At 42.6% G+C, this 22,921-nt stretch overlaps 1 long non-coding RNA gene across 1 annotated transcript; it reads left to right on the top strand.

Annotated features, from left to right (window-relative positions):
- Positions 1-301: 301 nt before the first annotated feature.
- LOC136292604 (uncharacterized) lies at positions 302-5,632 on the top strand. The gene is made up of 3 exons (XR_010721923.1): positions 302-467; positions 780-941; positions 1,727-5,632. It is a non-coding gene; the product is annotated as an uncharacterized lncRNA (long non-coding RNA).
- Positions 5,633-22,921: the final 17,289 nt, after the last annotated feature.

The raw sequence follows: 22,921 nt of genomic DNA, 5'->3' as shown, positions 1-22,921 counted from the left end.
TTCCCCACTTGCCTAAACATTCTTCCTTCATTAGGACTCTTTTCCAAATAAAATTATGAGGTTTAAGTCTGACCTTGCCCAGGTGAGTAATCAAAAAAACTGTGTTACATCCCAAAAGTGCTTTTATTTTCCACTGAACAAAACAAATTTCTTTCTTGCTGACCTTCAGCTGCCTCAGAAGCAAATCACAACAATTAACAGGTGAGACTCATATTCTGCAACTTGGTTGCCACTTGACAGCAGGATTTTGTCAGCAGTTAGTTGCTTTTTTCCCTTCCTTGGGGTAGTGTTTCTGCTGGTAATCACCTCATCTATCAATTACAGTGGGTGTGTTCCCAGCCAGGGTTGAGACTCTGCAGACTCCTGTCACTGTGAATAGCCACACTCATACCAAGGGAAGATATTTCTGGTGTTTTAGGAAAGTAACGGGTGCAGAAATCCAGTATGAAGCACTTCTAGCAGCAAAGGTGTGACAGACAGGAAGAACTGAATGGGGAAACATGTGGAGGGTTCAGGGATACAGCAAGTTTACTCAATGATTTTGAGGCCATTTCAACAACTCTGGGCCTTGCCCAGGATAAGCCACTTACTTGCAATTTTCTGCACGTAATTTCTTGTGCTGCAAACTGATCAGGAAGGCAGATGTGGCCACATGCAACTCATTTAGATGTGTACAGCTAATTTAAATAATCTCAGTGGTTGTCTGTACACTAGAAAGACAAATCATTCAATTGCTGGCAGTTTTCTGACAGTAGGACTAATATTTTTCGGTGTTCTAGCTGCACGCAGCTGTCTCAGCTGTCCTCAACACCTGTGGCCATCTTCACCCTCACGGCAGACACAAGCTCGCAGTCTCTGAGAAGCCCCTCGGTTCAGTATGTGGCTTGAAGCTAAGATGACAGATTCCAGGGAATGATCCAGACTTTCAGCAGATGCAACTAGTGAGTAATATCTATTCTAGTGCCTATCATGCACGAATCCTGGCTTTCTGCTAGAAGTAACTGTCTGTTTTTATGTATGTATTTTTTATTTGAATCCTTGGCACACAGGGGCTGACTGGAGTCTTTCATACCCCAGAAAGCGAGCAGCAAAGGCAGAATGTAGCAGTTTTCTCTCAACTAACAAACTATGCTTTTGTTGATTTATTGTTTATTTTGCTTCTGCGTTAAAATGTGGTGCTTAAGAACTTTATTTTAATTGCAAATGAAAGAAACATATCCTTCTTTCTTCTGTGGGGAGAATGCCCGTCTTCCAAGAATGACTGAGAGGAGAAAGCTTTTTTGGCTTTCTCCTGGGAAGCTCTGGGGAAGGTGAGGAGCACGGAGGAGCCCAGTAGTGCCGGGGCGAGCGGGCTGCTGGGCCGGGCCGGGCCGGGCCGGGCGAGCGGAGCGCTGTGACTCAGCGGGCGCGGGAGGCTCCCTGGCACCGGCGCTGCGGCTGCGGGGGCCGGCGGAGCGGGGGCCGGGAGCGCCGCGCCGCCTGGGAGCCCGCAGCAGCTCCCGGGAGCTGGGGCGGCTCACGGAGCCAGAAAGGCGGGCTCAGCCCGTTGTCCTGTATACATGATTGCTCCGCAGCCTGTTTCCCTTCCCCTCTCTAAGACCTGTGCTTGTTGCCGTAGTGGGAGGACACAGCTCAGACAGCGGATGCTTGCTTTTATTTGACGGAAGTCAAAATAAGGGTAGAACAGTTCTGCATAGTCTCAGAGAGAACCCTTCTCTGTCTTCAGGGTTTGCATCTCATCAAGTGAAAACTTACACTCTTAGAAAGAAATGTGCTCAGGATGGCACATTGTAACCCGCCCTGGGGAGCTGCACTGGAGGGACTGGAGCTTTTGGGACATGACGGAGAGAGAGGGAATACAAAAAGATGATGCAGAAACAGAGAAAATGTAGTTCATTTACTGGCTGAGAAGGGTAAATGGTGTGGGAAGGAAGAGAAGAGAAGAGAAGAGAAGAGAAGAGAAGAGAAGAGAAGAGAAGAGAAGAGAAGAGAAGAGAAGAGAAGAGAAGAGAAGAGAAGAGAAGAGAAGAGAAGAGAAGAGAAGAGAAGAGAGAAGCATACCTGTATTGCCCACAATAGCATACCCTGACCTCTCCAAGGCAGAGGCGAGCAATGCCATAGCCAGAAAGGAAGGACATGCTTCTCCCAGGACTTGAGCTAGCAGTGATGGATTTGTGGACCTCTAGAGTCCTCTAACATAGAAATTGTCTGTGATGCATTTGTATCCTAGAGGTCTAAGAAAAAGGTTGTGTATGATTCATGTGCCCTGCAAGTCAGCCACTAGACTTTCCTATGTACCAAGATCCTTCTGCATAGTTTTTAATCTAAATACTGGTAGAAATGCACACTATGACCTGTCTAGCTATCTCGTTTTCTAGTTTTACCACCTAGAAAGACTCAGAGGTAAGGTTTTGCTCACCTCTGTTAAATCACCATCTTCATTTCTGACAGTGCCATGAAGGGAAGCCCACATAGGCAGAACAAGTGAGCTAGTAAGAAGAAAAACAGTCAAATATCTCCTAAAAAGGAAGACAAACATCCAGGTACAGAAGGCATTGATCATGCTGCCTGCATGATCAATGGGACTTTTGCCAATGACACCAATTTGAGTGAATTGGCAGGAAAGAGAATGGGAAATATGTGCAAAGAAGTGCATCAGCTTTGCATGTATAGAAGAAAAAGCAGCTGCATTAGCAACTGTCCCATTAGAAAGTGCTCCAGGAAATCGAGATTCATTGCTTCTATCTTCCAGGCATTAATTGTACATTTTTACTCTAACTTCCAATTAGAACATTTAATCTAATGTCTGCACCCCTTTTTTCCCCCACCCTCGATGCAATGCAAAAGCTCAAGATAGAAGTTTAGTTTAGCAGAAATGAGAGAAGTCTCACACAGCAGAGCATATGAGGGTGTTCTTTCTTCAGAGACTGACACTCCAGCAGTCCCTCCCCTGCAAGTGCTGACCTGTGCAATGGGCAGACCAAGAAGTGATGCTGTTGTCAGTGTCTCGACTGCACTTGCAGACAGACCCCATTTGACCAACATGACCTTCACTACTGCATATACAGCAGGGGAGGGGTATCAATCCTCAGCCATCTCTCTCAACCACATCTTTGCCACTACCCAGTTTGCAAAAGTTTTATGAAGACTTACAAAACACAACAGGTGGGATAGGTGGGATGTTAAACTCAATTTTCAAATTTGGAGGCCCCTTTCGAAAACGTGATTCCTGATGGTAAAACTTTGTGTTGGAAAATACAACAGTGTAAGTGGTCCATGACTTCTTGTGTTGGCAAATGAGCAGTGAGTGCTCTGGAGGTTACTCTGCATGACCTACCACTGGTGACTTGAAAGAGTGGCTTGGCAATTGCAGCTGAAAGCAAAACTTATTAAAACACCAGACACTATGTTAGATTTGAGCTTTCTGGATTGCCAGAAAGTTTTCCTGATGAATTAGAAGCATATTCCATGACTCTACTAATCAGCTAAGTTTCCATATGTGGTATGATCCTCTTCATTAACCATGAATGTTATCTCAGTTTGTTCTGTTATCTCAGTTCTCTAAAATACCAGTTTTGCTGAACACTAGTTCTTACTTTCCAACAGTCAGTTATGAAAAACTGCAATTTTGAAAATATTGCTTTCCTATGAGCTGTCTCAGCCTTTTGCAGTAATGATATCCTAAAATACTTCTGTAGACAAATGTCTACCCTGTATTACAGAAGCAGATGCTCTTTTTACTAGTGAAGGGACAGCTACTTCCATGGCACCCTCTTTGTCAGTCAATGAGAAAAAAAGCAATACCAAAATATGGTTGCAGCAAAGATGTTTGGTGTGTAATCTTCCTCTCTGTCATGTAAACAGTATATTTGTGGGCTTTTATGTGAAATATATTGTGAATATAGCAAATGGAATTGTTGCACCAGAAAACAACAACAAATCAGAGTATTATGAAGAACTGAGTAGCCAGAGGAATAAAATAGATTGGGTCACAGAAAACTGGGTAAAATGTAATTGTGCTTAAGGAAGAGTGATATGATCTTTTCATGTAAACTGGGACTTCATAGGTTTGAAATGAAAAAGAAGAAAACCAAAGCCTGTTACTCAATGACAGTGTCTATGTAAGCAATAGAAAGACTCAGATTTGGTACTAACATAGCATATGAAACATAATCAGAACAAAAAGAGGAAAGTAAAGAAGTCCTTGTATAATAAAGATTATTTAAAATAGCTCTGGCTCTCTCTGTGCTAGAAACATTAAATGAAATTAGAATTGGTGCAAAGAGTAAGGATGACCAGAGGAATAGATGTTAAAACAGTTGGTTGGCACAGCTTAGCAGACTGGCTGGGTGGAAACTGGGAGAACATATGATAGTGCTCTATAAATGCATAAAGGACATATGTAGTCAGAATAAGAAGAGCTATTTAAGCAGAAGAATCATATAAGCTCAGAACAAATAAATACATATTTTAAGATGGAAATCAGAGGCAAAGTATTTCTAGTTGTTGGTGAGATTGTGAAACAGCCTCACATGAAAGGTAATTTCAGCAGCCTGAACATGATAAGTTTATGGGAAGAAGTGTATAGTATGGCTGCCTGAAGTGACAGAATAGAGTACCCAAGACCTTCCTATTCCAGTTCACATACTATGTTTTCTCACTTTCACACACAAATCAGCGAAGAGAGGACAACAGAGATGTGCAAATGACCAGGAACCTTGAACCAGGAGTCCAGTTCTACTCCACACCCATCCATGCTCTCACAAGATGAACGGACATAGCCAAATAACCATGTTCATGGCCATGGCTTTTCTTCAGACAGCGTGTAAAGAGTCACTGTCTGTCACTAGGGAGTAAATTGTGTGAATCACTGTCTTCCAGCTAAATGTCACCACTGCTGCAATATCTCAGACAGCCACTTATAGGAGGCATCCTTGGTTAGGGCCCAGCAGCAGAAGCTTGTGCTGCAAAAAATAGACACAGTGTCCTCCCTCTGCTTTACACAAAACTGCTACAAATGCAACACTCAGTTGCTAATGTGACAAATGACAAATTCAAACTGTGTTTAACTGGTTTGAGCCTATTCCATAAAGTTTCTTGTCAAGGCAGCAAGTTGCCTCCCTGCAACAATTTCTGTCACAGAAGAATCCAAGCAGAAAAGGGTCTGGGACAGTAGTAACAGAAAATTATTGGTTTATAGTAAAATACTCAAAATATTTGCACTGACCCTGCTGCTGGCTGTCTGAATAATCATTCCCTGCCTTCAAACAGGTAATTATTTTCTCCTGTGTCACATGAAAAGTGCCCTTTCTTGTCTTGCATCACAGATTTTCAATTCTGATTAAATTGCAACCACAATTTCATGTGAGGAATTGTACTTTCTCAGAACAAAGCAGTTTTCTACTGTACACTGTAAATGTGTTCTCCATGGCTGAGTCGCAAAAGCTGCAATTCACCCTCAGCACTCAGTTATGCGTAGCGTGTGGGGAAAAGCACTGAATTAAAATGACAGGATTGTCCTCAGGTTCTGAATATTATACTAAGCATGCTTTGGCATCTTATATTTAGAGTGACTTATTTTACGCTTGTTTTCTCTTGATGCAATTTAGTTAATAGCCAAATTCAGTCACAATACCACTTGTAAATAAGCACCTTGTTACAGATTACAGTGTTTTCAGTCTCATGGCTCTTTGGCTCAGTCTATCAGCCAATAAAACCTGCCAATACAGTATATTAACTTCTGTCATGTTTTAGTGTTTTTATACATTAATGGATCCACTTGTAATTTCACCATATAAGCTGCACACTCCTGGATATACAGCATATATGAGATAAATAAGCTGTCCAAAGAGGACATTTGTATTAGACGTTCACTGTTGGTTTCTTCCCATACTGCCCTCAGATGCAGAAGCTGCCCTGGGAGATGAATGTGCCAGGATAAGTTATCTAGGGCTCATAAAATCTTTTTTAGAAGATTGAAATAAAGTCAGTGCTTGCAAAAGACAAATAAATTGTGACATTTCTGAATAGAGTGCGATGCATTTAATTAGCACAAGACATACTGGCAAATGCTGAATTACCCAATAAATCACTGAATGCTGGAACCCATACAGAGCTGGGAATCAGCTGTCTTGTGAGATGTACAGCAAGTGATAATAGGAAGATCTGGCCATTTCTCCTCCATTTTCTGCTAAATTTCTTCCATTTTGACATTTCCATGACAGACCATTTTAATTATTTTGAGGCATCAAAGAATTTCTCCAGCCTAATCTGAGAAATTTGTGCCATTATCTGCATCTGCTGAGGAATGAAACATGTATTTTACAATATGCTGCAGGTTTGCTCTTCAGTTGGAGGCAAATGGTGGAAGTTTAGCCTGTAGGAATAATTTATAGGAAAATGTACAAAGCTGTTCTCAAGTGAAAGAGTTGTAGGACCAGGCCCTGTAGTGACAGCTGACGTTGGCCTTGGTGTCTTGGGGTCGCCCTGTGTGATGAGGGGAACGGGCTCCAGGCTTTTTGCATCTCTGCGAAAGGGAAGCAGAGGAGAGGCTGAGCTTCAAGGTCTACATGTGCTGTCGTGCTTGAACATCCTGGCCAGCAGCTCTCTGTTCCCTCCAGCAGAGTCACAGCCCTGTCTGGGTGCATGTAGGCAGAAGTGCAATCCCTAATGTGTGGCCCCTGTGCACTCACTGTGCCCTCGGCATAGCTGCTGATCCACCTGCTATGTGACAGGAGTGCTTTGGTAGCCATTTAAGAAAACTTTTATTAATGTGTAAGAAATCCTTCCAAGTGTTTACAGTGCTCTCACCACCTCCCTACCTGAACTCCTTCCTTTCATCTCACTTCCCTGTGCTTCCCTTCTAAATTTTACAAAAAATTCAGTAGCTAGGGTAGTTTTCCAGAGACCTGAGCACCTGGGATACTTAAGAAACAAGCCACAAAACCAAACCAATCCAAACATAAAAAAAACCATCCAAAACAACATAACAACAAAATGAAACTCCAAATAAATTCTTAAGATCCTAAGATGCATATATGTGCTTTTTTTTTTTTTTGTATTTTGCACTTAGTATATTTGTATTTACATCAGATTCTTGTTTGCTTGTTGCTATAAAGTTTAATCACAGCTTTAAAAGAGTGTTTTAATGAAAAGTGATTTTACTGTTTAAAAAAACTTAGCTTCAGGCTAGACTGAGCTATCTTTAGGAATAAAATACAAAAGACTTGCACAACAGTACTGCTAATATTGTGCCTACAGTGAAAGAAAACTGCATATGCAACTACAGCCATGGGATAAGGATTTTGTACTCATTAGATAGCCTGTGATTTTTAAAATTTGGCATTTCGTGATATACCACCAAGCAGGAGTGGCCCACAGTCTCTGCCCAGCATCCTCTATTAAGCAAAAGACCAGAACAGAGCCTCTTCTTAAGAAGAAATCCAATTGGTTTGTATGTTGCTTGTATTTGAGACTTATTTAAATCTGTATTTATTACCAGTGTAAAAATAAATACAAATTTAGCTTCATTGCCTAATTTCTCCATTTCTTCTGGCTGAATATGCTCAGTTCAACATTGGCATAGAACAATTGGCATAGAATTGGGTTGTTGCTGAGGTTGGGGCTGTCCAAATAAGGGATGCTGCTTTTCAAGCACATCCTCACCTATGTGTCTTTCAAACAGCAATTATTATATTATGTCCCATAGACCTTTATGCTGGGGTGACAAAATTGGTCATGCAGTCTCTGATTCCTTGGCCATTCCATTGATAGGCACTACTTCAATTATTTTTTAAAGCTGATTGCAAACCAGCACCTGACTCAAACGCTTTGTGAGCCTCTGTGTCCAAACCCACCCATTCATAATTACAGAGCACTGCCAAAGCAAGCATGACATCCATCAAGACCACATCCCTCCTCATCTCCTTCATTCCCCCTTGCAGTGCATGCTGGGGAGGTGGCCCAGTAAATCCCAATGAGGACTGGTGCTGAAAGTGCTCTGAGAGGGAAGGGGCTTTTGATGTTAGCACTGCCCGAATCCTTCCTCCCAGCTCTGAGGCCCTAGGGTTTTCAGATCAAAGCTGAAGCATTACTGCAGAGAGCAGAACAGTTTGCCAAAAAAAAAAAAAAAAAAAAAAAAAAAAAAAGGAAAATCTGCCAAAAAGAAAGCTCACTGAACATTTAGGGTGCGTTAAAGAAGTATCAACTTTCAGTTCTTTCTGGAAGATGCTCACTAGCCCATGCAGACCTCCTTGCCATGGGAGCACCAGTGCCTTCTCCCCACCCAGCATTTCCTACAGCTGCTGCCTCCCGGCCTTAGAAAAGGGAAGCTGCCCCAACCCAGAAAGGGGATCAGCTGTCAGCTTCTGATCCTGATGAAACTCAGGACAGAAAACCAGACATCTCTGCTGAGCATTTTCAATCACTTTGATTTAAAAATTAATAGTGCTGAGATAAGCTGTGGGTGATGGTTGCTAAAAATTTACTATGGAATTTAGACTGCTATCTTGGAGTAGCCAAAAAGAAATTGGTTTTGCCCCTTCCTACTAAATCCTGATAAAGCTTTTGTGCCAATTGTGTTACTATTCTCTTCCCCTCCGCCATGTCTCTAAGTAATTTGTTTTTTTTCCTTTGTGCTGTTTTGAATCCTCATCATGATGTTGGTACTTCCCAGCTGGCTGTTAGAAGCACCCAGATCATTTTGTGCATCCTTGTTTGAGGCTGTGATGTTAGCAAAAATGTCAAGCATGCCACATCCTAAGACTTGTGTTTTGGGATTTCCACCAGTGACTTTCCTGTTCCTTTTCTCATTGCTATCACAGTCAGTTTCTAATCAAATCTATGATTCTTACAGTAAGGATGATTTCTTCCAGCTTAACTGTTCCTCATATGACACCACATGTTGATTATCTTAAACTCAGGTAAATTAAATTTAGGTCATTTCATTGGCAATTACCATACAAACCCCCAAAATATCAAGACATTTTGGCTCTGTCTATTCTGGAAAAAAAAAAACCTATCTTTTTTCCTATATGTTTCCATATCTTCCATTTTTCTTTCCTTTAGAATTCTTTCTGCATACTGTGGATGAGCCTCATCATTATAGATATTCAATCAATTGATGTTTGATGAAGTTCTTTGCTTGACTAGTTCATTGGAGACTCTTCATGAGGAAATTCCAGTCCCTTCTTTTGCATATTTGGAGCTGTAGGGATTTGGCTTCCACTTTAAATGTACTATTTTCTATCTCCCTTCCTTCACTTCTGCCAGTGAGAATTGAATCTGGCCTTTTGTTGGAAGCAGCAAGCGACAGCGTGTACACAAAGCTGGGAATTCAGAGAGGGGCAGATGGGATTTCAGAGGCTGTTTTTGATAATTTGTCCTTACATATTTGTCCTAGTACACACGAGGCATAACAGTAAGCAAAAAAAGGAAAAATTAATCATCTTGCTAATGGACAATTTGTCTCCTGGATGCTTCCTAATGAGGGGCATCCCTTACAGGCAGTTCCCTTTGTAGAACTCAAGCCTCATGTGTCACCGTATGCATTTCACTCTCCAATGCGGAATTTACCTGCTGCATTTCCTTTCAGAGAAGCTAATTGTGAGCTTCCTTGAGTATTTTCTGGATCAGAGATATCCGACCTACCTGGGTCAGGGCAAGTGTCTGGTATCAACACAGGCTGGGGGATGAAGGGATGTGGAGCAGCCCTGCCCAGAAGGACCTGGAGGTGCTGGTGGGGGAGAGGCTGGACATGACCTGGCCACGGGCACTCACAGCCCAGAAAGCCAAAAGTGTCCTGGGCTGCATCAAAAGCAGCGTGGGCAGCAGGGCAGGAAGGTTTTGCCCCTCTGCTCTGCTCTGCTCTGGTGAGGGAGACCCCACCTGGAACACGGCACCCAGCTCTGGGGTCCAGCACAGGAAGGACATGGATGAGTTGGAGCAGGCCCAGATGAGGGCCTCAAAAATCATCAGAGGGATGGAACACCTCACTTATGAGGAAAGGCTAAGAGAATTTGGGCTGTTCAGCCTGGGGAAGAGAACACTTCGAGAAGATCTTCTGGCTGTCTCCATGTACCTAAAGACAGCTTATAAGACAGATGATGACTAACTTTTTAGCAGCTCCTGTTGTGATAGGACCAGGTATCATGGTTGTAAAGTAAAAGAGGGTAGATTTTAACTAGATCTAAGGTAGACATTTTTACAAGGAGGGTGAAGAGACCCTGGAACAGGCTGCCCAGAGAGACAGTGGATACCCCAGCCCTATAAACATTTAAGGTTACAGTAGACAGGGTTCTGAGCAACTTGATCTAGCTGAAGATACCCCTTCTCTTTGCAGGGATTCTTGGACCAACAACCTTTAAAAGTCCCTTCCAACTCAAACTATTCTATGGTTCTATGATCTTCATTGTCAAAACCAATAATTGCTAGTTCTCTTTCTGCAATTCCTTACACTAACAAAGAAAAGTAAAGCTTTAATTGGTTATATTAAGACATAAGTATTTTATCTCTTGTATTTATTGCATCTATTGTATCTGCAAAATACTTTTCTCCTTAGCGTTCTAAATATGCATTGGCATTTGACAGTATATATATTTTGGCAGAGATGAAAGCAAGTTAACAGGCTGATGGCATTTTAATTATTTTATAGAGATGGCATTGGCCCAGCATGCTTGCTGGAATTTACAAATGTGCGTTGATTTATATTTTATTTTGTAAACCAGGCCCAAGAGGCTGAGTAATTAGAAACATGACTCAAAGCTATAAGGGGTACTTATTGATTCAGATCATGAAAAGAAGACCAGAATGATCAAAAGCAAACATCTATCTCCCTCTTCATCTGGAGTTCAGGAGGTTAAGTGCCATTTGTCTCAAATCCCTGGCATTAGCTCTCTCTCTGTAATGGAGAAGACAATTAGCATCTACATCTACTCAGTTTTAGTATATACTGTATTGTTTAAAACAATGCGTTTTTCATGATTAAACTATGCATAATAATCTATTATCAACTCCTTTCATTAACTGATATTCTGGTTTTTTCTACCCTTAATTTATATTTTTCATTCTATTTATTTAAAGTTTGAAATGTATGGCTTCATTTTAGAAGAAATAGCATGATTGGCTAAATAGATAGGTTTTGTGCTGCACATCTAATTAAAATACCACGGCAACATCTAATCACTTCATTAGTTACTTGGGACCAATTTTAAATGGCATCAAGAGTTTTCTGTTGCCATAATGCAGCAAAAATGCTGAAATGTTAATGCATTCATGGGGTAGTGACAGAAAAGGCAAATCAGAATTGTTTTGTACTGACTGTGCTGCTCCAGGTCCTCACTGGAGCCTGGCTTCAGGACTGACAAGGAAAGCAATGTGCATGTTGAAAACAGACATTGAATTAGAACTCGTCCTGAATGCACCTGAGAGAGAATTTATTTTCTGGGGAAGAGAGCAGGAAGCATCCGTACCTCCCACCTTCTGCCCCCTGTTCTGTCAGGGTGGGACCAGTTTTGAGCTGATCTAGGTGCATTCTTCTGTGCCATTCTGTTCAGAGGGACATTCTGTTTTCAAGGGTGTCTCAGATTTTTCAACACCTTTTCCAGACTGAAGGGCCTAATGCAAGAAACGTGATTTACTTTTTAGCATGTAAAAAAAGCACAGATAAATGTCAGGCTTCTTTGAGTACTCTTCTGTTGCTCTGCCTGTGTTGTCTCACCATGGTGCACATGGAAAGCAAAGCTAATTGCATTAGCACTGGAGTGCAGCAAGAAGCATATTGGAGCTGGGCTTGGAAAGCGGAGCTCGCAGGCCTCTGCCTGCTGCAACCGCCTGTGCCAAAGCGTTCATTACTATGAGCTGGAAATATTCATGCCCTCCCACACACAAGGACTGGATTGAGAAAGTTTCATATTGCAGAGTTATTGAAATTATTAAATACAAAAACAAAGGATGTCTCATGTAGGAGACTGATTGAGGTTTAGCAGTGGTAACAGGAAGCAAGATTTTCCATTCCAAATCAATGGGCTTCAGTAACAACTGCCACCAAATCATTGCAACTTCACTGCTACTCAGTGCCACAACGCAAGTGGCTTGATACTCTTCAACCTGCAGAAGAAAAAGAAAATTCAGTATTTTTTCCAGTGACAACATTTATCACCTCAGATGTGAAACCAAGCACTGAGGAACCTCAGCTTTCCTTGCTGATGCAGGGACCTGAAGGTGCTCAGTGTGGGCTGTACTTGTTCTCTCTCTGCTGCATTCTAGTTTCTTCCTCAAAGGTGTGAGTTTCCAGCTGGAGTTCCAGCATTCACAGAGCGTCAGGCAAAACCCCACTGGATGTCTGCCTGCTTTGCCCCTGCCCAGTGGGTGACCACGTTGAACAGGAGTGGGAGCAGTGGAGGCTGAAGATATGTTGACATGGAGTAATCTGCAGGTTACAGACATAATGTCTGTGCTTAATGCCTTCTTTGCCTCAGTTTTCAGTGGGAAGACAACTTGCCTACAGGACAACTGTCCTCCTGGGCTGGTAGATGGTGTCAGGGAACAGAATGATCCCCCCATTATCCAGGAAGAGGCAGTCAGAGAACTGCTGAGATGCTTGGACACTCATAAATCTATGGGCCCAGATGGGATCCATCCCAGGGTTATGAGGGAGCTGGCAGATGAGCTTGCGAAGCTGCTCTCCATCATTTACAATCAGTCCTGGCTCACTGGTGAGGTCCCAGAAGATTGGAAACTGGCCAATGTGTCACCCATTCACAAAAAGGGTGGGAAGGAGGATCCCAGTAATTATAGACCAGTCAGTCTGACCTCAGTACCTGGCAAGATAATGGAACAGTTTATACTGAGTGTCATCATGCAGCACCTACAGGATGGCCAGGGTCTCAGGTCCAGCCAGCATGGGTTTAGGAGAGGTAGGTCATGTTTGACCAATCTGACCTCCTTTTATGACCAGGTGACCCGCCTGGTGGATGCAAGAAGGGCTGTGGATGTTGTCTATTTGGACTTTAGCAAGGCTTTTGACACTGTCTCCCACAGTATACTCCTGGAAAAGCTGGCAGCCTGGGGCTTGGACAGGAGCACTCTTTGCTGGGTTAGGAGCTGGCTGGATGGCCGGGCCCAGAGAGTGGTGATGAATGGTGCTGTATCCAGCTGGCGGCCAGTCACCAGTGGTGTTCCTCAGGGGTCTGTGCTGGGACCAGCTCTGTTCAATATTTTCATTGATGACACGGATGAGGGTATCGAATCTTTCATTAATAAATTTGCAGATGACACTAAGCTGGGAGCGTGTGTCGACCGCTTGGAAGACAGGATGGCTCTGCAGAGAGATCCGGAACGGTTGGGTCAATGGGCAGAGTCCAACAAAATGAAGTTTAATGAGTTCAAGTGTCGAGTCCTTCACTTTGGCCACAATAACCCCCTGCAGCATTATAGGCTGGGGACGGTGTGGCTGGACAGTGCCCAGGAGGAAGGGGACCTGGGGGTTCTGGTCAGCAGCCGGCTGAACATGAGCCAACAGTGTGCCCAGGTGGCCAAGAGGGCCAATGGCATCCTGGCCTGTATCAGGAATGGTGTGGCCAGCAGAAGCAGGGAGGTCATTCTTCCCCTGTACTCGGCACTGGTGAGGCCACACCTTGAATATTGTGTCCAGTTCTGGTCCCCTCAGTTTAGGAAGGACGTTGAGATGCTTGAACGTGTCCAGAGAAGGGCAACAAAGTTGGTGAAGGACTTGGAAAACAAGCCATATGAAGAATGACTGAGGGATCTGGGGTTGTTTAGCCTGGAGAAAAGGAGATTCAGAGGTGACATTATCACTCTCTACAACTTCCTGAAGGGTAGTTGTAGACAGCTGGGGGTTGGTCTCTTTCTCCAGGCAGCATCTGACAGAACGAGAGGACACAATCTCAAGCTGCGTCAAGAGAAATATAGGTTGGATATTAGGAAGAAGTTTTTCAGAGAAAGAATGATTAAATCCTGGAATAGTCTGCCCGGGGAGGTGGTGCAATCACCATCCCTGGATGTGTTTAAAAGGAAACTGGATGTGGCACTTGATACCATGACCTAGTTGAGGTGTGAGGGCTGGGTTGGACTTGATGATCTTGAAGGTCTCTTCCAACCTACACATTCTGTGATTCTGTGATAACAAACAGGTTTATGCCTCCCCCTAGTTACTCCATCCCGGCTTGTGATCAGTGATGTAAAAGGTTAAGTCAGGTCAACTCCAGTTTGCTCTGACTCAGCCTGTTCTATGGCAGGGCTTTAAACCACACTTACATGGCATCTATTTACAACAAAAAGAAAAAAAAATATCTGCAGACAGCATTTAAAAACCAGGCTTCTACAACCAAATCTGATTTAGAGTGCAGCCTACAAGACAGCTGATTTAATTGAGCTAATCTAGCAATTCCCTCCAGGAAAAAAAAAAAAAAAAGGTTATTCACAGGGGATTTAAAAAAAGCTCCCCACAGTGGAAAAGAATGGGGAACCACTGCCTGAAGTTTTGTCAAGCAGAAATTTCATTTACAAAGGACTTAAAAGAGATATTGTCATGTGGCCAGAATAGTAGGTTGGAATCATCTAACTAAATATAGCTATCCACATCCAAGTTGATCAGCTTGACTAAGTTACAGTCAATGGAGAAATGCTTGATATGATAAGTAGAGCATAAAGCATGATTCCTTTCTTCCTGAAGGTGTCCAAATTAGATGAATCTCAGCGCTTAAAACATTTGTTTCTCACCAGAAAGGAACCTCCAGTGACTAGCTCAGACACGGATCCTTGCATTATAGATGTGTGAAGTTAAGTGAACAAACCCTTCTCAATGTGACAAGTATTTTTGCTTTTTCAAGCATTCATACCATTGCTTTTGTTCCATGAAATATTTGAACTGCAGTCACCTTGCCTCCTTTCTCTTACTGTTTTGGTCTGTACCTTATTAATTTCTTTCTGCTGCAAAGACTGTCAAGAGGACATTGTTCTTTGCCTGACATACCTACTTACTGCAAAGCACTGTGTACACTGCTGTATAAATAACATCTCTGGGGAAAAAAATGAATAATTGAAAGGGATGGAAAACTTTGTTCAGTTGACTGAAATAATCTAGTAGAAGCTATATGAGAACAGAGCCTACTGGGACAAAATTTCCCAAGCATATATCCTAGGAATTAATTTTGACAGTTCTGAACAGAGTTCTGTAAAGAGACAAACAATTCAACATATAGATTTAGGGAACACAAGTGGTTAACATAAAACCAAAGAGATCTGCTCCAGCTGGAGATAAGCTTATTGATGTCTGTTTCTAAAAATCTTCCATATCTGGAATTACCAATAAGAGAAGTAGTTCATAGCCTGAGAAGAAGAAGAAGCCCATTTCCTTATAGACTGAAGTGTTTTATTTTCCATCTAGGCTGTGAAGTGTTTGGCAGCACCTTTTCACTTTTCTTGATTGGTGCTGCTGAAACTGCAACTATTTCCATGGTATAGCACTTACTGTCCTATTGCCTGCATTGCCACAAAGAGTGGACCACAAGGATTTTCCAGGAAGACTCTTTGAAGCTGGGTGAAGGGCTAGTATAGTTTAGATTTCACTAGGTGAGGGATCTGTGGTGAAGATTCATTAGTGGATGGCTTTTGAATATTACTGTAGATTTCTTCTCTGGTTATGAAAAAAGGGATATAATTGTTATTTTCCTTTGTGTACTGTTAAAGACTTTGATATGAGACTTCCTTTTGTGTTTTTCACCTGTCCTATTTAGATGGAAAACTTGGTGTGCTTTTTCCTGCTGTGGTGGGATGACTGTGGCTGGATTCTTTCCACTCTCCTGGTCCAGTGTGGGGTCCCTTCCATCAGAGACAGTCCTCTGTGTACACCTCCAACATGAGTCCTCCTCACAGTCTTCAAGAACTGTTCCAGTGAGAGACTCTTCTGCAGGGTGCAACCTTTCAGGAACAGGCTATTCCAGCATTGGTCCCTCATGGCATCACAAGCCCTGACAGCAAACCGGCTCCAATGTACACTCCTCTCTCCATGGGGTCACAGACCCTGCTAGGAGCAGAGGCCTGCTCCAACATGAGTTTTTCATGGGGTCACATATGCCTTTGCCTTTTGGCATCTGGTGTGGGGGTCCTCCATGGGCTTCTGTGTGGACCTCCACGAGCTGCAGGGGGAACTCTGCCCTGGGTCTGCAACACCTCCTCCTCTCCTTCAGCACTGATGTTTGTGTCTTCAGAGTTTTTTCTCACATATTCCCACTCCTCTCTCTGCTTGTAGATTCAATTCAGGGTATTTTTACGCCTTTCTTACATGTTGTATCCCAGAGGTGCTACCACTGTCACTGGTGGACTCAGCCCTGGCCAGCAATGGGTCCATCCTGGAGCCAGCTGGAGTTCGCTCTGCCAGACATGGGGAAAGCTTCTGGCAGCTTCTCACAGAAGCCACCCCTGAAGCCTCCCCTCTGTTACCCCAGGGACTGTTTGAAGGAGGTATTATTCCATTGCACTCACAGGAAACCACTTAGGAAATGGAGATCTGCCATGCCCATGAGCATCAGCAACACCCCAGGTCCATGGACACCTGGGTTAGGTGCAACTAGGCAGGGTCTTGGCCAGAGAAGAACAAGCTCTGCAGAAACAAAGTCTTAAGAGGAGGAGCAGAGGCTGTCCGTTTGGAGAGACCAAGTAGTAGTGTGCTGGGTAACTGGCAAACACAGGCTTTCAGCCTCCCCCTCTCGTGAATGTGCTTACCCCTGTGGATAACCCCATTTTATAATCTTCATATGTTTGTGTCATTTTTGTCTCACAGATAGACAGGGTGTTAGCAAGGCAAATGCTTCCCTGAAAAGTAGCATCTTCTGTATGCCCACATCAGTACTGTCTTTTTTTAGACTAGAGCTGAGAATTTTATTTTGTTTGAAATAATAACATTTTGGTTTTTTAATCTTTTCCTGCTTTGCATTAGATATAGTGTTTGTGGGGGTGAGACCAAAAGAGAATTTTCTTCTGTTCTAGTGACTACCAAAAGAGAATTTTCTTCTGTTCTAGTGACTGGCATTTTCTATAACTGTTTTCTGCCCATGGCTGTCCTGTTGCTAACTATCAGACTTGAACCTCCTGTATTTGCTATAAACTGGACCATGAGATCACCCAGCTGACAGAGCCCTTCAATTTTTGCAGACTGTGCTGGTTGCCACTTAATGATAGACCTTAAATTGTAGCTTCTCACTGAATGTATACCCTTAAGAAAAAAAAATGTATTTAACTTGTACCTTTTATATACTTTTGAGCCGTTCATAAGGAATTAAGAGAGTCAGTATAAATTTGTAGTGTACCTATTATGACACGTGAATTCCCTCTCCAATAAAACACCCACATATTTACATTAAAATGCAGCCAGCAAGAAAAAACTATTTGGAAAATAAATTGCCCAGGATCAGACTACTACAGCTCTCTGCCCTTCTTTTCCTCTGCTTCAGGTTCCCCCTGCTCCTAGTTAAAAGGGCAGGGCCCAGGAGGCTGGCTGCTCTCTGTACTGTCCCCAGTGCACTGAGCCCTGGGGGCTGCTGCCACCACCCCTGAGGCATCTCTGGAGGACAGCAGGCACAAAGTGGCCTTGGTGGCCATCTGCTCCTTGGCACCTCCCAGTCCTGGGGAAAAGCAGCTCATGGAGATACAAGCTTGGGATCACGTCTCTGTGCAAGGCAGCATCTCCTGAACCTCAGCTGCTGCGAAAGGCACAGACCCGACAGTTGAGCGTGTTGTCCTCAGCTGTGCTATATACTCGAAAATGCATTTATTTACTTATCAAGATTAAACATGTGATAAAGACAGACCAGTCATATTTCTTATTTTCTGCAATTTTCTTGTAATGAAGATAATGGGAAAATATCATCAACATATTAAATCCGGTGCTTTTTAAAAGCTTATGGCTATTGACTGGTGTTCATTTTAATTCTTAATGCTGGGTGTGTAGGGAGATGGTCACTCCTGACCTAGAGTTACAGTCGAGTTTTTACAAGAAAATAAACTCCAAATCTTGTAGCAATAAAAAGCTAAGTGCTTATTGGGAATATTATTACTTTTACATTTCATATACTGCTTCATCATGCTCCTTATATTGGCCAGTGATCCCCTAAAGACATCTCTCATGCCAAGGCGCCTCAAAGGCATTTGAGGTCAGTCTGACCTTGTTGAACTGCCTGTCAGCAGTTTTTCTTGCCAAGATCAAGGTAATCAGCATCTGGAGGTACCTCTCTCATGATTGCAAGAAGGTGCTGTACAGCCTATTGTCAAGGTGAGAAATAGATAAACCATCATGATGGTTCACTGAGCTAAAGTATCAGGTCATTTGGATATCTTTATGTGGCACTGTGGTACCGTGTATGCATCCACTAAGCCATGATTTTGTACCACAGGATGACCATGGTAAAAATACATGTTTATGATCCCTCCCACACACACAGGCCTGCTGGTTTCAGCAGCAGTTTCCACACATCCAAAGGGTGGTGGTGGGTGGCTCCTACTTTTGAATGAGAAAGACCTCCCAGATCCTAGTACCCAGAGGTGGTACTACAGTTCAGATTCATGGAGAGAGCTGTCTAGCAAAATTTGGGCCTTCATAGCCTGTAAATGATTCTGAATATGTGGAAGAAAAAGTTTGGAGAATGTTACTAACTAGCTCAAATGGCAAAAGCTTTTATGCATGATATGATGCCAAAATGAGTGGGTGACAACGGAGGTCCAAATACCAGCAGGAATTATTAATGTTAATATTGCCTTGGAAAGTACTTACCAAACATTTAAAATTATGTTTTCACATTCTCCACTTAACTGCTATCCCTGACAGCTGATTTCCATTCCAGATAAGTTGGCAGACAAAATGATGGGCTTCCCCAGTATTGGATGTTAGTTTATGTTATTTGGAGATGCTTTCCTTTATTGTCTGATGGCCTCCATGGCTATGGAACCTGTAGCCTTCTAATACAGTTAATCTGTCTCACTCTGTGTGCGCCTAGTGTTCAGCTGGGAAAGATGACGGCATGATCCTACCCAAGGCTAGATGCCTTGCTATTGGCAGTGGGTAATTGCTCAGACAGTATCAGTGCTCCTGTTGTCTCCAGGTTTACCGGGAGACACGATGCCTGTGCTGCCTCAGGTTGGTTGGTCACACAGGATATGTGGAGCAGATTCAGAAGTCACATCTAGATCTTATGAATCCATTTGCCTCCAAAGGACTTGCACCACCTTACATCCCCCCAAAACATCTTTCTCTCCCACTACAACATCACAGAATGGTTTAGGTTGGAGGGTACCCTGGAGGTCACATGGTCCAGTTCCTGGCTCAGAGCAGGACTGACTTCAAACCTTGACCAAGGTTGTTTGACTGCCCAGCTGCATTTTAAGCATCTTCAAGAACAGAAATTCCATAAACTTGCTGGGTTGGTTGTTCCAGAATTTGTTTAGTTTCTCTATTAAGATACTTTTCCATATCTCAAATTTCTCTTGCTGCAAGTTGCATCTATTTCACAGCTCATCACTGCAAAGAGTCAGACTCCATGTTCTCCATATTCCCCATGAGCTGGTTGAAGAAGACAGTAAGATCTTCCCTTAGCCTAATCATCTTCAAACTGAACAAATCCAATTCTTCACTCTCTTCATGTATTTATACTCCTGATTTGTGCTCCCATCCTGTAATCTTCTTGATGTCCCTCCTGTGGAATCTCCCATTTGTAATGTTTTTGCTCTACTGGAGAACCCAAATCTAGACACAGCACACCAGATTTGGCCTCACACGTTCCAGAAAGAGGGGAATAACCACATCCCTCAGTTTGCTGGGTGTGCTCTTCCCAGCCCCAAGAGCCTGCTGCAGACTTGAGTTCAGCTGCCCCTTGACCAGTACCCACAGCTGGCCCTGGCCTGTGCTGGTGCAGAGGGTTATTTCATCCCAGATGTATGGCAATACAGTGATTTGTGAACTAGCTGAGGTAACAGAGAATGATCTGTCTTTGAGTAAAATTTGGTGTGGTTAAATTTATTTCCGTAGATGGTGTATAAGGTGTTTGTCATACCTCACCCACCAAACATGAGATGTGCAGTGTACTTAAAAACTTTCTATTTAGTGATTTAGGATGAAATGAAAGCCTGCTTTACTAAGACAGACAATAATTAACTACAGCTTGGAGAGGGTTTAGGTTCATCTGTTAAACCAGGTTCACAGTCTTTTACCAGTGAAATGAACATATGGCGTGGGGGGGAAAGGCAAACAGAAGGGAGAAATCACATGGACTACCAAGTTTCCTTTCTGCTTTTCATGAGAACATGAAGACAAGAGGTAACTTTACCTCTGTTATTCATCATCACAGAGCAGTATATGGCACAAAACAGCAATGGGGCAGCATGTCTGTGACATGATGGGCCCTCTGTGCCACACTGACAAGGCTCTGTTCCAGGGTCAGTGGGTGGCAGGGGACAAGTATGTGGCTCTCCACTGCCCCAAGGTAGTGATATACAGTCAGGCAGGAGACATCTGTTCTTGAAAAATTAAAATAAGAGTAGATTTTAAGGTGTGAAGAGTGCTGGGGTCAGTCCTGGTCCAGAACTGAATGAGATGGGAATTAAGTGTTCAGATTGATGATGCATCGCAAAGATCATGAATTGCTTATTGAGGAGTCATTCAAATCTCTCCAGCTTGGTAGGCAAGGTTTTTACAATGAGTTGAAAACAGACCAAATATTAGACCAGCCTATGAAAGTTGCTATGGTTTTTATGTCTTTTATTTCTGGGTTTGTTTGTTTGTTTGTTTGTTTGGGGGGGTTGTTTGTTTTTTTTGTTTTGGTTTGCTAGTCTGTATTTAAGTTTCTGTAATTGAAATGAATGGCAGATGACTAGCTAAATTCCTTTAAGAGAGTGTTCCCAAAGACACAGTGTCAATAAACAGAAGCATGAAGGATTATAATTATCTGTTATCTGTCTAATAGAATAATAATTTAATATGGGTAGGCACAGAGGGTCAGCTCTTTAGTTCAAATTAGCATGTCTCTATTGAATTAAATGGATCTCTGACAGACTTCAGCAGCTAAACAACTAACTCAGTATTTTCAAGCAAATTGTGATTTCAAATAGACAGTTCACCTTAAAAAGTGTGTTCTGCAGTCGTACACTCAGACCGAACCACAGAAGAAGAAATGTCACTCTCTGTAGAGTGATTTGCTACTTCTTTGTGTATAGCAGTCTGAAAGCATGTGTGAACTCATTATGATGTTGAAAGAGGAATTCAACAGTGCCAGAAAGTGAATGGTGGTCTTTATCATCAGCAAGACACTAAGTGAGGTGTGATTTAGTAGAAGGAATTAGTAAAATGGGACAAAACGTCTTCTCTCCCATGAATGCAAAAGTATTTTTTTCTGATTCCCAGAACACAACCTGTGTTGATTGGATGACATGACATTAAAACTGCTGACACACTCTGAGATGGGCTGCTTGTTTACAGAGAATTGAAATTCAGATCCATATTGTCTGAGCAAGGCTGGCTGCAGACAATTTCAAATTGTTTTCCTTTCTCTGAACCATTTACCCAACAATGTTTTCCCCCAAGAAGTACTGGCTTCTGCTAATCACACAAAATATGTCTGTGCAGCAAATTCAGAAGCATGTGATGGCTCAGGGGCTTTGTATCTCTATGATCCATTACAAATTTTATGTTTTTACATTTTTTATTTTCAGAAGAGAGATCTCTAATAGACTGATTTTCTGGAGAGGCCTGTGGGCTGTGAGCTAGGCTGGGCTGTGCTGAAGCCTCATGACTCCACCTCCTGGCTGTTGGCACCTGAACAGAAAATCCATCTCTGGTGTTGCTGTGGTCAGGGAAGAAGCAAAGATTGGTGTTTGAAGGCATTGCAGATAGTTTGGAGAGAAACTCCTGAGCTATGGCACTCATTGCTGTACTGATTCGTTCTCAAGTTATACTTGGTTATTGTACATCACAGTCATGTGTTGCTCAAAGGACACAGGCTTGAAAAGACAGCAATAATTTTGAAGTAGGCTGAAAATAAATAATCGAGCTTAGAAACTTCCTAATTGTCTTTTCCCTGTAAATTATGGAAATAGAAGATATTTTGGAGTCAGCATGAATTGAAGATTCACGTGATTTATGACTTGTTTTCTTTTGGAAGTTCCCATACTACTTGCTGCACTGTGGCAGTTATTCCACCATCCCAGCAAACAAAACTGATTTGTGCAAGCACAGACTCAGAGAAACCTCTAAAGCATTGCCTCAACATGAAAAGCATGTTGCACAATTCCTTATTATTATAAAACCTATGGATTTGTGTAGACCATTTATACTCTGGATTTTGTGTGCAGGACAGTAAGATGGGATGATACTCTCTGATGACTGGCCTGTTCGCATATGGCTGCAGAACACAATTTGGACAAAGAATGGTGTTGCATCACTTAGGATAGGATCTTTTGGAATAAAAGTTTTGTCTTGGAATGAGACAGAAAAACTGCTGAGCTGTTTTATGGCCGATGTGCATTTTGTTTTGATGTCTGAAGATAATGATGATTTCCTCCCATCCTGTTAGAAGGCTAAAGCTTACAGTGTTTTCTGTTTGCAAGCTAAGTCTATTTCAAAGAAGACCTAAATGCTTTAAGATATTACAGTTTCAGGGCATGTGAGATCTACAAAATAAGGATCACCTCAGAAAGGGTTAATGGGGAATGAATGGAGGGCCTGATACATCCAGTTAAACGATCTAAGGGACATCTAATTTTAAGAGCAGGCAGAAAGTTCAAAACAAACAAAGGTGATGGTTTTTGCATTTTATGAAGGTAGTCTGTGTGGCCCCTTGAGTCTGGATGCTGGGAATACTAAGAATTTGAATGGCTTTAAAAACATGAGTAGATGAAATTAGTTGAAAAGAACCCA

This window comes from Chamaea fasciata, unplaced genomic scaffold (genome assembly GCF_029207755.1).
Source record: "Chamaea fasciata isolate MVZ Bird 193981 ecotype frontalis unplaced genomic scaffold, bChaFas1.0.hap1 SCAF_1, whole genome shotgun sequence".
Classification (NCBI taxonomy): Eukaryota; Metazoa; Chordata; class Aves; order Passeriformes; family Sylviidae; genus Chamaea; species Chamaea fasciata.
The sequence above is the reverse complement of the archived record's forward strand: the minus strand, read 5'-3'. Positions and strand labels throughout refer to the sequence as shown.